General features: G+C 44.4%; 1 long non-coding RNA gene across 1 annotated transcript in view; it reads left to right on the forward strand.

The window, feature by feature from the left end:
* Positions 1-10,525, forward strand: part of LOC126500861 (uncharacterized) — a 55,276-nt gene extending 44,751 nt beyond the window's left edge. Inside the window, exon 3 of the long non-coding RNA XR_007591451.1 lies at positions 10,511-10,525. This is a non-coding gene — a long non-coding RNA (uncharacterized lncRNA). The remainder of the gene's footprint in view (positions 1-10,510) is intronic.
* The last annotated feature ends 251 nt before the right edge of the window (positions 10,526-10,776 follow it).

A 10,776-nucleotide genomic window follows, 5' to 3' on the forward strand; every position in this document is an offset into this window, starting at 1 on the left:
GTGTGTCACTGTGGGGGCGGGCTTTGAGGTATCCTATGCTCAGGATACTGCCCAGTGTCTAAATTGACTTCATTCTCGGTTGCCTGCAGGATGTAGGACTCTCAGCTACTTCTCCAGCACTGCATCTGCCTGCATGCTGACAGATTGAGCGTGTTACAGCTCCAGAGGAAAAGGCGTTCTGACCTGTCAGGAAGTCAGGCTATACCTGAGGCTTGGCCACGGAGAGAGAGCTCAAACGGGGCTACTCACTCTGGGCCTCAGCTTCCCCAGTTAGCTTCTGCTTGGAAATTCCGGATTTGAAGACATAATCTTTCTGCAGTTGTTTCTTTCATTTGGGAGTCTCACCCCAGAGCTCGGTGCTCTGCCTGGACTCTCCTGGTAAGGAAAGCTTTAACAGGACTTTCTGCGTCTACTTCCATGGGATGCTGTTGAGACTCAGTTTGAGGATTTGCTGTCATCCATCCCAGCTGTCTACCTACCCATTATCTCTTGCTGCTTATTGTTTTAGTTGAGTTTGTTATATACTTAATAAACTCACTCATTTAAACCCAAAGTGTGGCTATTATAAATCACTCTCTGGCTGGGCGGTGGTGGTGCACACCTTTAATCCCAGCACTTGGGAGGCAAAGGCAGGTGGATCTCTGTGAGTTCGAAGCCAGCCTTGTCTACAGAGTGAGTTCCAGGACAGCTAGGGCTACAAAGAGAAACCTTGTCTTGAAAAACAAACACAAAACAACACAAAAAAATCACTCTCTGTATCAAATAGAACAGCCCCAATTTTCAAAATTTAAAAAGAAATTGTGAACTAGTAAAAATATTAAATGTTTTTGTAATAGGTATTAATTTAAATTTTCATGTCATAAGATTTTATCACCTGACAAATGAAAGTCAGAAGACAACCCAGCAGACAACATGCACTCATATACACACTTATACACTCACACACTCATACACTCACACACTCATACTCACACTTATACACTTACACATTCACACACACACATTCATTCAAACACACACTAATACATGTACACACACTCACGCACACTTATACATTCACACACACTTATACACGCTTACACACTCATTCAAACACACTACTCATACACACATTCCTACACAATCACACACTCAAACACTCATACACATACACACACTTATACACTCACACACTCATACACACATATACACTCACACTCATACACACTCACACACTCATTCAAACACTTACACATGTACACACACTCATGCACACACACACTTATACACTACACACATACACACGTATATACTTACAACTCATTAAAGCACTCATAATACTCATACACACACTCATACACACTCACACACTCATTCAAACACTCACACTCTCATACCCATACACACATATACACACTTATGGTCCCACACACTCACGTACACACATTCTCACTCATTCACACACACACATACACTAACACACACATTTTATTACTAAAATGAATTTGAGGGCTGGCGATGAGTTCAGAGTCAAAGTGCTTGCCCAGCATGTGAAGCTCTGGTTTCCCATCACAAAAACAAAAAACGAAATAAACCAAACCAAGCCCAAAAGCCCAACACCTGGTTCCACTTCTCTGGGAGAAAGTGATAGAAAAAGGCTGATCGCCAATACAAACGTCCCACAAACCTGGCAGATTGCTTATAGGAGAGAAAAAGCTCCTACAAAAACAAACCTTTTTTTTAATATAAATTTATTGAAATTAATCACAAATTTAGAATAATAATGACTTTCCTTTATAACTTTGTTTGGTCCAGTAGGAACATGGCACTATTTCATATTTGTTCAAAAAACAATAAAACTCTTGGGAGTTTTGAACACACACACTCCATTACTTCTGCGGATGACCTGAGGCCTGGCAGGTCTTTAGAACTCATTGTGGACTTGCTGGAGTCAGGCTCCTTGATCTCGTGAGACACAGAACTCTGCTTTGGGAGACCCCAGGCACCACATCAGGCCGTGTCTTGGCCAGTGTGCTTCCTTGTTCCCTCCGTCAGCCTTTATTCACCAACTGTAATCTTTGTCAGGACACAGCTCTCTCTTGCCAAGACGACAGTGTGGTCGGCTTTGTTCTAGTTTGTTACATGGCTATCTTTGCTTCTTATCCCCAGCTGTCCCACGCGAATCCCGTGCACATCAGCTTGACCCTGACTTTCTATCAAAGTTTTCTCCCCCAGAGTTTCCAGTTTTGCTCTTTTCTGGTAGCAAAAGTTCCATCGTTATGTCCTTTTAAAGGATTGCTAGATGTAAACTGAATTTGTGTAATCCTGCTAACTTCCTTGCAGTTTTTGTCCTAGACCCTTCTAATTTCCAGTTGTAGTTTTGATAGAATTTATTTTGCATCCACTGTACCACTTTTGTGGATTTGTAGTGTAACAAAGGGTCTTACTATCTTGCCCGGGTTAGCCTTGAACTCCCAAACCTCTTGCTTCTCCCTCCCCAGATTCCTGAGGTTCTAGGCAGACATCACTGTCCATCTATCCTCACCCTCCACTGATTTAGTTTTGATGATTCGTAGTCCCCACATCTTTTTTTCTGGTTGCTTTTATCAGTTTGTTGGCGCGCACACACCTCCTGCTTTTGTTAGAGAAGATGCAGAGAGAAAGTTCTAGGGTCCCTGCTTACCTTTGAGCGTCTTCTTTTGCCCCCATAGTTGCTTAGAAGTCTGTCTGGAGATGGAATTTTAATTCAAACCCATTTTGTCTGTACAAAAGTTTATGTAACTGGTTAAAGTTTGTCAAAATGATGAGGAGAATACATGGATTTGCTCTCCTGGGCAGACAGGCAGGGAGGAGACCAAGGGGGGTGGGGCATCATATGGTTTTGAAGGAGCAGAGGACTGGAGGAATAGCTAATATTCCACAGGAAGTAGATTCTGTTTTAACTGTGCTTTTGAAAAAAAAATGTTCCCAAATTCTGTAACACTACTCTTCAAATTAGAGCTGAATTCTTCATTCTTTTGAACACCTGGCAGACTTTGTGACTTATTTCTAAGGAACAGAACAAAGAAGTAACACTGTGTGACTCTGGGGATGAGGTCATACAAAGGCACCGTGCCTTCCCTCCTGGTTGCCTTTAAGAGGTGTACCTGCTAGTTTTATGTCAACTTGACAGTCATCTGAAAAGAGGGAAGCTCAGTTGAGAAAATGCCTCCTTAAGAAGGGCTGCAGGCATGCCTGTAGACCATTTTCTTAGTGATTGATGGGGGAGGGCCCAGCACATTGTGAATGGTGCCATCTCTGGGCTGGTGGTCCTAGGTTCTATAAGAAGGCAGGTTGAGCAAGCCATAGGAAGCAAGCCAGGAAGCAGCACCCATCCATGGCCTCTGCCTCTGCTCCTGTCTCCAGGTTCCTGCCCTGCATGGGTTCCTGTCCTGACTTCCTCTGATGATGAACTGTGATGTGGAAGCATAAGCTGAATAAACCCTCTCCTCTCCAAGTTGCTTTGCTCATGATGTTTCATTACAGCAGCAGAAACCCTAGTTGAGACAAGTTGGTACCAGGAGTGGGGTATTGCTGTAACAGACCTGAACATATGTTTTGAGAGGATTGTGGAAGCTCTCTGGAACTCTAGAAAAGCCATTGAGTGTTGAGATCGCAGGGAACTTCTGTAGGAGCTTGAAGGATACCACTGTGAAGAGCAATGTAGATGAGGGAAGCCTGGCTTATGAAGTTTCATAATTGGGACCATTTATTGTGAATTAAGATTCTGTGTTCTGGTAGCTGAGGGTGAAGAATCAGCTGCAATGAACAAGATACAAGAACTACCTGAGTAAAGTCTCTGCTGGAATACTTGATGCTGGCCAGAGATATAAGTTTTTGTTTAGAGATACTAGCCAAGTGGGGGCTCCAAAGACTTTGGGCCAGGTGGACAGGGGGTAGGTCAGACTTCAATATAATTATGGTATAAAAAGGCATTAAAGACAATTTCATAAAGCTCCAGAACAGACACTGTGAAGCTGAGAAATTAGCAGTGATTAAGAAGAGACTAGTACTGTGAAGGTGACATCTTCTGGGAAGTGTTTCCTGAGAGCACAGAGAAGGGGTGTTCCACAGACAGCCAAGGCTGTATCTCGCACTAGCAGCTGAACTTGGGAGTGTAAGACTCACTCAGGCGGTACTGCTTTTGAAGGCTTGAAGGGGTCGTGGTCAGCAGCTGATGTTTGGTACTGCAGAAGCCCAGGAGATGCTATTGATGAAGGTGCAGCCTCCGTGGCAATTGAAGGCTCAGAATTTTAGGGGCCAGGAAGAGAAGTCGAGGCTTGGCACAGTGAAGAGAGCCCAGGTGTAACTATTGGTGAAAGCACAGCCCAGTTGCAGCAGACGCCCCCAGTATTTTGGAGATGCCAGTGCTGTAGGGTGACCACCAAGAATAGCAGCCACAGTGAAGAGGATTCTAGCCAGCTTAGAAGATGGGCTATGTTTGCTGCAGAGGGCAGAGCCAGGGAAATGGCCCTTTGGAGGAGCCCAGAAGACTGTGTGTGAATACGGAATGGTATTGGACATGAAGTTATTCACATCGTTTGTTTTTGCTTTGCTCAGTTTGTGGCTATGCTCTAGTTCTCTTCTCTTGAAGTAAGCAAGTATTTAACTTAATTTTGATTTTTTTTATGGGAACCCACGGAGAAGAGACTTTGAAATTTTAAAAGAGATTTTTGATTCTTAAAGAGACTGGCTATTTTTAAAGACTAACCTCTTTTTTTTTTGTTTTTGTTTGTTTGTTTGTTTTGAGACATGGTTTCATTGTATTGCTGTTCTAGAACTCACTCTGTAGACAAGGCTGGCATGGAATTTATAGAGATCCTCCTGCCTCTGCCTCCTGACTGCTGGGATTAGAAGTGTGTGCCACCATCACCAGGCTTGTAGGTCATTTTCTTAATTAGTGATTGATGGGGGAGGGATCAGCCCATTATGGGGTGGTGCCATCCCTGGGCTCGTGGTCCCGGGTTCGATAATAAAACAGACTGAGAAAGCCATGGGAGGAAGCTAGTAAGCAGCATCCTTCCATGGCCTCTGTATCAGTTCCTGTACCCAGATTCCTGCCTCGCTTGACTTTCTTTGATGATCTGTGATGTGGAAGCACAAGCTGAATGAACCCTTTTCTTTCCAACTGGCTGTGAGCGTGGTGTTTCATCACAGCAGTACAAACCCTAAGACAGGAGGTCTGATGGTTTCCACTTTCTCTTTCTGGGGATGATTGCTTTGAGGGAAAGTGCCACACAGAAGTCTGGCTTTTTATTTTCAACTTAAAAACAAAGTAACCATGCGCGCACAAGCATGGTTATTGGTGCTTGGATGCAATTGCTGTGGCCGGCAGAAGAGGGTATCGCAGCTCTTAGAGCGGGAGTTAGAGTTGGCTATGAGCTGTGCAACGTGGGTGCTGGAAACCAAGCTTGGGTCCTCTGCAAGAGCAACAGAGACCCAAACACTGAGCCATCTCTCTAGCTCCAAAGTCTGACTTTTTAAAGGCTACCATGTTACTAGGAAGCCCAAGCCAGCCACAAGGGAAGACAGGATCAGACATGCTCACCCTGCATCTGTAACCAACGATATCTAACTCTTCAGAGACGAGGTCCCAGACAAAGGAATGAAGGAACTGTCTTGGCCATTCGGTCCCGGATTCATCCTGGGACACTGTATGGCTCCAGTGGCGTCCCCAGTCACTCTAGTGGGTTTCTTGTCTAAACACGGAGTTGAGTAATCCATACCGGGCTCTAACCGAAGTCTGACTCACAGAATCCTAAGTATATGCTACAGTTTATATCTTGACTGCCATCCAAAGCCTTAGTACCTAACAAGGCAATATTGCGAGTGGTGGAAATCCTTAAGAGATGGCGCCTAGTGGGAGATCTTAGGTCAACTGCGGGATATGCCCTAGAAGTGGATAATGGGACTCTAGTCTCTCTTCTGTTCCCTGTTCGATTCTATGAGCTGAACGGACCTCTACTGTCCTCTGTTCTTGCCAGGATGCACTATGTTACATAGACCCAAGCAACAGAACCATTCAGCTATGGACCAAAACCTTCAGAATGGTGCGCCAAACAAAACCTTTCCTGTGTTCAAGGTAATTTACCTCAGGTACCATTACAGCAAAGCTTACCCAGTACAGTAAATGGCTGTCACTTTATGGTAAGTTTTTGGAGTAGCTTTTTATGTAGCAGTAAACAATTGCAACATACACAGTTAGTAAGTGTTTAACTCAAATGTTTTTGAAATTTTTATTTTAAAGATTTTATTAGCAGGTGCCTGCATATGTCCACATGAATGTGTGTATACTAAGGTGTATATGGAGGTCAGAGGATGACTTTTGGGAATTGGTTCTCTCCTTCTACCATAGGTACCAGGGGGTTAAACTCAGGTATAAAAAGCCCTTTTACCTACTGAACCATCTCCCCAGCCCTCAAACATCTTTTAAAAGTCTTTGCTAGACATTTTTCATTACAAAACTAACATCAGTATATTGTGTCTCACTCAGCATAGAAGTATTGTTTGACTGTTTGGATTGCCCACCCCTTCCTGAGACAAGGTTTCTCTGTGTATCCCTGGCTGTCCTGGAACTCACTCTGTAGTCTCAAACTCAGAGAACCATGTGCTTCCTGAGTCCTGAGATTAAAGAATGCCACCACCATCCAGCATCCTTCTCCTCTTTTTTTTCTTCCTCGTCTCTCCTCTACCTTCTCCCCTAGTGCGTGTCTCTCTTGTCTCACCCCATAGCACACAGTTGCCTTGAACTCACGGCATCCTTCCTGCCTCAGTCTCAGAGTGCTGGGACCACAAGTGTGGGGCAGCATGTCCTGCTTATCTTTTGCTATAGCTCCCTTAACTAGCACAACTGTTCACAGGCTTAGTGGAAACGTATCAAATAAACAGTTCCTGCTGCCTTCCTTCCCCCTCTTCCCTATCATCTACCCATTCACACTTCAGCCCTGCATGTGCTGCTGCGATGCTGCAAGTCAGCAAACTTCTACTTCTCTGGAGGCCCAGGCCTCGTGCATGGGCAGCTTTCAGACAAAAGGGCACTGGCTTCCTCTGACCTTCCTTGACTGAAGTAAGGCTGTGGCTTTATAAAAGCCAAACTCCAAGAATAACTCCAAGGTTCACAGCTTCTGGGCATAGTGTGGGCTTTGAGAAAACTGCAGGTAAGCTGCAATGTTAGTAGGAATTTGGAGAGGGAGAGATCTCTGGGTACCAACAGGTTATCTAGCCTTGGGCATGTCCTCCCTTCTCTGTTCGGTGTCCTTATGAGGCTCCTTAGCTAAATCCAGAAGCAAGAAAACCTGAGGTCATCAAAAGTGAGGTCTGGCAATGCCTCAAAATGTCAGGAGTGACTGCACATGCCCCCCAACACTTTAAATTCTTTAGAAAATGTGGGCTGACATTATGGAAAGAGCAAGTTACAAAACAGGCTGTACAGAGTGTTCCCTGTGTGTAACCTTATCCTGCTCTCTGCATGGGACCAAGTTGGGGAAGGCTGTTTGCCAATGTGTTATCTGTGGTTATCTGAGGGGGCAGAAAAATTATTCCCAGTAATTTTAATTTTCTTTCTGGTGTGTTTCCAAATTTTCTACAATGAACATCTATTACTTTTTATGAGCAAGAAATGAAGAAGCCCTTTTTAAAAGCAGGCAGTTTGACACATGCCCCTTGTCACGCTTGGTAAGCATGTAAGTTATTTCTAGATAGTTTAAAAATGAGAACTCATCCATGCAGTTCTGTAAATGGAGGCTGCGAGGCTGTAGAGCAAATCATAATTTATTAGCTTAAACCAGCACACATTATCTCATGAGCTTAGCTGAATCTTCTGATCAGAATCTCACAGGGGGCATTAAGGTGTTGGCCAGAATGTATTCACATCTGGAGTTCTAATAGTGTTTTGGTTTCTGAGGCAGTTTGAACACGAATGGCCCCTATAGGCTCATATATTTGAACACGAATGGCCCCCATAGGCTCATATATTTGACCGCTTAGTCATCAGGAGTGAGTGGCACTACTTGAGAAGGATTAGGAGGTGAGGCCTTGCTGAAGCAAGTGTGACCTTGTTGAAGTAAGCACGTCCCTGGGGGCAGGCTTTGAAGTTTCAAAAGCCTAAGCCAGGCTTAGTGTCTCTCTCTCCCCGCTCCTTCAGATCTAGATGTAGAACTCTGGTTACTGCTCCAGTACCGTGCCTGCCTTCATGCCACCATGCTCCCTGGCATGATGGTAACGGAGTGAACCTCTGGAACCACATTAAATGTTTTCTTTATAAGAGTTGCTGTGGTCATGGCGTCTCTGCACAGCAATGGAACACCAACTAGGACAGGAGTTGGTACTGGGAGTGGCGTATTGCTGTGACAGGCCTGACCATGCTGCTTGTTGGTGGAATGTGGACTTTGACTTAGGAAAACTATAGAACACTCTAAGTCGGGTTTAATGGACCACACTAGGGAGTGTGGAAGACAGTTCTGGGAGAAACACTGACTATGATGGCCCATGGTCCAACTCAAGAATTTCAAACAGGAAGAATAGTAAGCGACCTAGAAACCATCCTTGTGATGTTCTGGCAAAGAGTGTGGCTGCTTTTGCCACTGTCTAAATAAATCTGCCTGAGGCTAATCGAAGAGTTTTGGATTAATGGCAGCAGCAGAGAAGACTTAAAAGAAGCTTGGTATTGACAATGTCCTGTGGTTAACAAGCTGAGCCAAGGAAAAATACAAAATGTTTGAGGAAAAAAGGAGCTTCAGGAGTGTAAAGAAGCTAAATCCTGTGCTGCTCAAGGAGATAAAAGGAAAAGCCTGGTGCTAAGTGGAATAAAGGGAGTGGTGATCTCAGGGCAAGACCCCAAAAAAGGAATGAAAGAAAAGTTTAAGTAGTGAAGGAAACCATCAAAACCAGAAAGCTGATGCAAATGAATTTGAATGAGGGGGCCACATTCCAGCCTCAGCAAAAGCAGAACTTGGTAGCTTCAGCCACATAGTTCTGGCTTTAGAATCAAGGATACAGGAAAGGAGTTGTGGAGTCTTTCTCAATGGTTAAGGAAAGCCATGGAGGCCAGGTGGGTGTCAGGAGTGTCCTACATGGAGGTTCTGGAAGTCATTGCGTGAAGCTGTGAAATCCAGGTGAAGCCTGAATTTCAGTGGGGACCCCAAGATGTTGCAAACACCTAAGATGCCCAAGAAGAACAGTAGACAAGCTGTGGAGCCAGCTCAAAAGAGAGAAGTGTGTTTCAGTAAACAGCTGAAAGGAGTTGGAGATCTGAGGAACGCTTTGACAGAAGACGTGGAGATTCAGAATTTGGAGTTTGCCCAGCTGGTTTTCAATCTTGTTTCTGTCCAATATTCCTCACTATGCTCCAATTCCTCCCCTAAGGAATGGCAGTAATACATATCCTGTGCCATTGTATGTTGTCATCTATTTATTTTGATTTGCTTGAGGTTAGAGTTAAGAGAGCGTCCTTGACTCTCAGGAGGGACTTTGAACTTTGGATTTATAAGTTTTCTTGAGACTGTGAAAGACTATGGGGACTTTTGAAGTTGGACTAAATATATTTTGTATTGTAATAAGGTTTATAAGCCTATGGGGGCCAGTGAGTGGAATGTGGTGGTTTGAATAAGAATGGCCCCCATATGGGGGCTGGAGAGATGGCTCAGTAGTAGAAGAAGACCTAGGTTCAATTCCCAGCACCCACATGGAAGTTCACAACTGTCTATATAACTCCAGTTCCAGATAACTCAGCACCCATGTCAAAACACTAACACACACTGATTAAAATATAAACAAACAAATAGACAAATAAATAGAATGGTCCCCGTCGGCTCAAGTATTTGACTGCTTAGTCATCAGAGTGGCACTGCTTGAGAAGGATTAGGAAACAGTACCTTGTTGGAGTACACGTGGCATTGTTGGATCAGGTGTGGCCCTGTAGGAGGAAGTGTGTCACTGAGGGTGGACTTCAAGATTTCGAAAACCCAAGCCAGGCCAGTTCTCTCTCTCTCCCTGTTGCCTGCAGATCTGGCTGTAGAACTCTCAGCTCCTCTCTACACCATGTCTGCCTGTGTGCCACCATGCTTCTGCTGTGATGATAACGGACTCAGAATCTCTGAAGCTGTCAGCCCCCCAGAAGTGCTTTCCTTTTTACGAGTTGCCATGGCCGTGGCGTCTCCTCCCAGAACTAGATCTCCTACTAATTTAATGGTTTCCATGCATCTCTCGAAACTTCATACACTGGAACTTTAATCCACCAGTCACAGGTTACTTAGAGATCATGCCTTGATAATGTAATTAAAATTACCTGAGGTCATAAAGGTGGCGGCCTATGATGTACTGGTGATTCTGTGGGATGATGTAATACGCTCTGCCATGTTCTGAGCAGCAACAATGCTTTCCCCAGGTGTCAAGTAGGTCCTGGCATCCTGCTCTTGGACCCCACGGCCTCCAGAACTGAAATAAACCTATTTTTACCCTTACAGATTACCTAATCTCAGGTATTTTGTTATAGCGTTAAGAAACAGACCACTGGGGAAGAATCCACTTTAATGGAGGAAGACTTAACTTACGTGTTCAGTCATGCTGTTGGCGGATTTCAGTTTCCCTGTGGCTGTAGGAGAGAGCTTCAGTTTCCTGATGTCCTTGGGCTGGAAGGTACTGTAAGTTCATTGAGGACACTCATTTCTTTTCCAACATGGCCACGTTCTTCAATAAACCATCAAAGAAAACTTCTAGAGCAAGCATGCAAATAAGATGTACTATAGACTAGAATGTGGT

Source organism: Alexandromys fortis, unplaced genomic scaffold, assembly GCF_014885135.2.
Source record: "Alexandromys fortis isolate MF-2015 unplaced genomic scaffold, M_Fortis_MF-2015_v1.1 scaffold_7, whole genome shotgun sequence".
Taxonomy (NCBI): domain Eukaryota; kingdom Metazoa; phylum Chordata; class Mammalia; order Rodentia; family Cricetidae; genus Alexandromys; species Alexandromys fortis.